The following is a 6656-nucleotide window of genomic DNA, read 5'->3' on the forward strand; positions in this document are numbered from 1 at the left end:
AAGAGCATGTTCTTATAATGGAAAATGAAATAACAGTGTAGGTGAATGAACTACAATTACATGAAGAAATATGCAGGGATCTTAGGAATGTAATTTCGAAAAACAAGTCCCATGGCATAATCTCTGATATATATATTTGTATTAAATCCAAAAACATTGAGGCATAGAGTGATAGGTGATCAATCTTGTTTTAAAGTAAGGGGATGATGAACACACTGATCGGACAGAGGTTGACCTGACTAGTTGAGGGTTGGAGGAGGGTGGATGGGGAGCAGCTTCAGAGCTGCTATATGATTGGTGATGTTCTAGTGACTGAGTTGAGCGGTGGGCTCATGATGTTATTAAATCAACTGATTGCTTAATTAAATTCAAACAGAGGCATGAGCCATGGGCCAAGGAAGACTCTGTGTGACCTCATTGTGTGCTCTCTGTCCAAATTTTCACTGCACCTGTTCCTACAACAGCCAGCTACTCACACTCATTCATCCTTTCCATCGGTGCATCTCAGCCGTCCCTCCTGGGGACTCCACCAACTCACTCAGCCATTCTAACCCATGCACAACCTGGAAGAACAAGGGAGTTGGTACCTTATGGAGCCTCCCTGGACCAAAAGAGGCTGGGAGCCAGTGGACAAAGGTGGAGCTCCCAGCGTCTGCATTTCACTGGTTCTTGGTTCACGTTGGAGCCGAGCTCCTCCTGTGCCCACAGTGCTGGTTGGCTCCCTAACACACCCTTGATTTAACTTCCCTTGGCCCTCTGCTTCTTGGGTTCCTGGTGCCCCACGCGCCCCGGCACACAACCTCTTCTCCTAGGCTCTGCTTTGGGAAGAAAAATAGATACGCCAGTTGAAAACCAAAATTATTACTAGTCCAATCACATACACCTAAGTGTCACAATTTTTTCTGCACCTCCTCAGTCTACAGTATTTTTCAGCATATTTGATACATAATAAATTGCACATAAAGGGCATGGTTTAATGAGCTGTGGCATGGGAATACAACAATGAAACTGTAATCACAACCAAGAATATTAACCCCCAAATTTTCACCTTCCTTCAACACCACCTAAGAACATTGATCTTCTTTATGTCATTGTAGATTGGTTTGCGCTTCCTAAAATTTTTATGTTAGTGAGCCCATATGATATATAGTCTGGGGGGACTGTATTCTTTCACTCAGCATAATTATTTATAGATTCATCAGCTGATCTGTAATCTATCTTTTTGCCAATATCACACTGTGTAAGTTATTGCCGCTTTATCGTAGAGCTTGAAAACCAAGTCGTACGGTCATCCAATTTCATATTTCTTTTTCAAAATTGTTTGGCTTTTCTAAACTTCCACATTCCCATATAAATTTTAGAATCAGCTTGTTAATGTCAGCAAAAATAAGTTTCCCGGAATTTTTATTGAACCTATATATCAATCTGATGAGAATGGAAATCCTACCAAGTTACTCAATATATGACTATAACGTGTCTGTCCATTTATAGCTTCTTTGATTTATTTCAACCCTCTATTTGCACTTTCAAGCTAAAGATTTTGCACATCATTTGTTAGACTTCTATCTACATATTCAGGATTTTTTGTGAATGATGTAAATGTCACTTTTAAATCTAAATTTCAAATGGAGGTTGTTGGTATACTGATCTTCTGTTCTTTCACCTTACTAAACCCAATTATTAATTTCATTAGTGTTTTTATATTCTTTGGCATTGTCCGCATAGATGATAATATCACCTGTGGATAGATGCAGGTTAATTACATATTTTACAAAATTTGTGACTTTTTCTCCTTTACCTCACTATGCTGGCTTGGACCTTTAATTAGGACACTGAACAAGAGAGTGAGATTAGACACCATTGTTTTGTCCAATCTTAAGGGAAAACACTTGGCTTTTTACTTTAAATAAAATTTTAATTGTAGCTTTTATATAAATGCTTTTTATCGGCTTGAGGAAATTTCTTTATATTCCCGGTTTTCTAAGAGACGTTAGCACGTAAAGACTTTAATTTGGTCAGTTTGGTTTTTTTGCATGTATCAAGATGTTTATATTGTTTGAATAACTATGGTAAACTACAGTGACTGATTTTTGAAATGTTGGATAGACTTTGCATTCTTATGGAAAAGCAAGCCGTGTGTATTGTTGTATTATCCTTTTTACATATTGCTGGCTTTGATTTGTCAGTATTTTGTTGAAGATTTTTGCACCTCTGTTCATGAGAGATATTGGTTTGTAGCTTTCTTTCTTTCTTTCTTTCTTTCTTTCTTTCTTTCTTTTTTCTGCAGTGTCTTTGTCTGTTTACATATTAGGATATTCTCCCCATAAATCATTTAAGGAATTTCTGTTCCTCTTTTATTTTGTGTGTGTGTGTGTGTGTGTGTGTGTGTGTGTGTGAGAGAGAGAGAGAGAGAGAGAGAGAGAATTTGTGTTAGCTTTGATATTGTATTTTCATTAAATTGTAGAATTTTCCAATGAAGCTGTCAGGCCCTAGAATTCTCTTGTTGAAGATTTTTAAATTGCAAATTCAATTTCTTTAAAATATTTGTGACTATCTATTTCTTTTTAATGAGAATGATAATTTATTTCTTTAAGATAATTTGTTTATTTAATCTAAGCTGGCCTAATTCTTAGGCATAAAGTTGCTGTACTATTTCCTTGCAATCTTCTCGGTGCCTGTACTATGATGACTTTTCTTTATTCCGGATGCTGGTAGTTGATGGCTTTTTTCTTGTTCCGCTAATCAATCTGCCTAGAGAGTTATCAAAGACCCAGGCTTTTGCTTCATTGATCGTCTCTATTGTTTTTCTTTTTGCAATTTAATTGAGTTCCGTTCTCATCTTTATTATTTCTTTCCTGTAGCTGGTTTTGGCTTTAATTTGCACTCCTTTTCCTGGTTTCCTAGGGTGCAATAGGCCAGTGTTAGGACTAGAAAAAAGTGAATAGTGTCCCACATTCCCGAGTGGCCTACAAAAGACTCTCCTGCCATCCATTTAACTACAGCTGAGCATTTAATGAGCTCAATTTTTTAGAAGAGTGCTCTATTCAGAGAGGACCGTATTTCCATTTCTCTCACACTTATTTTTACTTTGCCTGTAGAATTTGGGGATTCCCTTCTTTTTAGGGTTGAAATAACACAAATCCTTTTACAATCTGGCTTTCCCCACCCACCCCATCTCTCTGATTCCACAATATGTATCTCATGAATTGAACAACCTATTTGATATCTTTCCTGCCCATCATAGAATGGATTTTCTGTCCGGTCTCTAGTAACTCAACATATACTTCTGAGACAACTTCTTGTTATCTTTGAAATTACGACATAAACTACCACTGCAACATATTCATACATATTTGGCTTTTTAGAATCGCCCTCTGTTCGGGTATTTGACAAGGACTTTTCATCTTCAGGGTAACTCTGTCTTCAAATGGAGAAACCAGTGTGTGTGACTTTATGTTTTTAACTGTATTTGAATACCATCCACATAGAAACGAGTCTCTCATTCATGGATCTGCATCCCTCCAGACCAACCTGAAACCTCTCCTTCGCCATCGTCTTCCGCAATCTACTCCCTAAAGTGTATGTCTCTATGTTCCCTGGTGAAGATTCCACTCTGCCCCACACCATCAGGGAATGTCAATTCCATCAGGGAATGTCAACCTCTTTCAGACTCTTCCGTTTCTTCCGTTTCCTCGGTGCCCCATGCATTCTTTTCGGCTAGCTTGGTTTCCTCTTGGTTTTGTGCTTTGTCATTTGTTGGGCCAATGTTCTACACATATTGTAGTTCTTGATATTTCCAGTTGTGTTCTTTTTTTCTTACAAAATTCTTCTTTTGAATTTTTTAATTTAATAAATAATATATGCTTGTACACATGAGACAATACAAATAAGTATAAAGTAAAAACTAATGTTCTTTATCCCCATCTAAGGAAAATCAGGTTAACAACCTGGTATGTTTGTGTGTCATAGGATGTATTTTTCCCTCAAGTGACCACAGCAACATAGCTGATCTATATGCCCTTCCAGATTCTTGCTGATCTCAATAAGAGTGGCTTCTATCTTACTCTTTTATTCTTTTTTTTTATTTGGCAGGTGTTTGTGGTTGCTTCAATTAATAGAATGTGGGGGTGCCTGGGTGGCTCAGTCAGCTGAGCATCGGCTCTTGATTTCAGCTCAAGTCATGATCTCACACATTGTGAGATCGAGTCCCGTGTCAGGCTCTGTGCTGACAGCATGGAGCCTGCTTGGGATTCTCTCTGTCTCCCTCTCTCTCTCTGCTTCTCCCCACCTATCTCAATCATTCTCTCTCTCTCTCTCTCTCTCTCTCTCCCCCAAGATAAATAAGTGAACTTTAAATATATTTATATTTATATAATGTTTTAGAAGGAAAACAACTTGACTTCCAGGTTTAAGTCATAGGGCAATATGAGTTCCAGATAGTTCTCTCTCTTTCTCTCTCTCCCTCCCTCTCTCTCCCTCCCTCTCTCTCTCTCTCTCTCTCTCTCTCTCCCTCTCTCGCCCGCCCCCCCCACCTCCATCTCCTCTGCCTTTGGAACACATCCACATGCAGAAAAAGTAAAAAGTGAGTCTCCAGTCAATAGCCAGAAGCCAACATGAATTTCCAGGCGTGTGAACAGATGAAAGTTAGATGCTCCAAGCTTCCAGCCCTCACATGTCCAGCTGGAACTCCAGTCACCATGGAGCAGAAATGACACAGCAGGCCTGCCGTGTCTCAATTCCCAATCTGCGAATCCGTGAGCGCAGTAAACAGCTGTGATGTCGCTGCTTTGGCGACCATTTGAGGCAGATTCGTTATTCCGCTGTAGTCTTTTATTTTCTTTTAACTGAAGTCTTACTGCTCAGCTTTCTCCCCAGTTTACCTTCTTTCCTGAACAAAGTCTCAAAGGCCATTAATACGGATGTAATTCTGACTGAAAAATCCCAGGAAGCACCATTTTCATGGTCCCTCTACAAAACTATGGTGTGGCGGGAGAAGCCAGAGGCATATAACCTGCCAGCTAATCACTTTCTTCCTTTCTGTCTTCCATGTTCAAGTGACGCATGCAAACACACACTTGAGCAACACTTATACACCTGTGCAACACTCACACACCCGTGTGACACTTACACACCTGTGCAACACTTATATCTTTTTGTGTCTTTGTCCATTTTGTAAAAACAGGGTCATATTCTATTTATTTTTCATATTTTATGTTTTACTTTCATTATACTTACATTGCCGAGTGTAATGCCGGTCTTTACTATATAATTGTATACTTATAGGGCCACAAATCCTGAGGGATCTATTGCTGAAAACATTGTTTGAGCAGTTTAGCTGGTAAAAGAAACACAACTCTGATATTTGCAATTGTAGAGATTTCTGAAATGGCAGACATAAACCCACCATAAGAATGATAGAAATGTGGTTGGCAGGAAGAATTTGTTCCCAGTGGGGTCAAAGATGCTCTATAACCCCCAAAATGGACTCTGTATGACACGGATTGACCAAACAGAGGACTAAGTGCCAGCCACGTGGGTAAGTCCCTCTGGAACAAGCTCACGGTTCCCCATAGAGGAAAGACACTATCAACTCCTTCCCTGAACAAAAAGCAGAAAGGCATATGAACCAGAAGAATGAGCCACAATGAGAACCACCAATCAGTCCAGCCTCATCAGCCGCGGAACACACACCGATCATCTTGTCCTTTCATTTGTTGTCGTCATGATTTTGCTCATTACTTGAGGTAAGAACATGTCCAAGGCACCAAAGAACATGCAATAACGTCGGTGTATCATTTCACAGTATCACCGTTTTCCTTTGCAATGGGTATTGGAAAATCAGAGTCTCGGTGTGGCGATGTTTTGCCAACACCCCACACGGCTACTGAATGGCTTATAGAGTTTTGTGAGGAGCACAGTCAGGTTGAAATGACTGATTTGCTATCAAAATCCAAATTGTCTCCAATCCCAAATTATTTTATGAGGCATGTTTAAGGATCTTCCTTCCACAGCCAAACAAAACAGGCCACACACAGTTAGAGAATTGTTTGCGTAGGCATATGTTGTGGGAGAATTGCCCCGTTTTCTGTCTGAGAGAGGAGAAGGGAGATGGAGGTACCCAAACCGGCCAGCCCTAGCCCCTTTCGCTTCTATCTTTTTACTCCACTAAATTCTTCTTCGTTGGGTTTTTCACCACCTGAAATCATGTTAAGTTTCGGTTTTCCATTCTTTCTTCCCTTATAAGAATATACGCTCCATGAAGTTATTCAAAACACGCATTTCCTTTTTCAGCATTATACCTTCAGTATATGAAACCTCTTCCGGGGCGCCTGGGTCGTTCAGTCGGTTAAGCATCCGACTTCGGCTCAGGTCATGATCTCGCAGTTCGTGGGTTCAAGCCCCATGTGGGGCTCTGTGCTGACAGCTCAGAGCCTGGAGCCTGCTTCAGAGTCTGTGTCTCCTTCTCTCTCTGCCTCTCCCCTGCTCATGATCTCTCTCTCTCACAAAATTAAACATTTAAAACAAATTTTTAGTTAGCTTCATCAAAGCTGGGACTTCAAACTACCACTTTTTGAAGACACTGAGAGAATGAGCATCCCAGAGAGTGTTTTTGGGTATTGGACTGACTGAAATTCTAAGCAATAAGAACAGGGTAA

The sequence above is a fragment of the Herpailurus yagouaroundi genome, unplaced genomic scaffold (genome assembly GCF_014898765.1).
Source record: "Herpailurus yagouaroundi ecotype Mexico unplaced genomic scaffold, PumYag 29, whole genome shotgun sequence".
Taxonomy (NCBI): domain Eukaryota; kingdom Metazoa; phylum Chordata; class Mammalia; order Carnivora; family Felidae; genus Herpailurus; species Herpailurus yagouaroundi.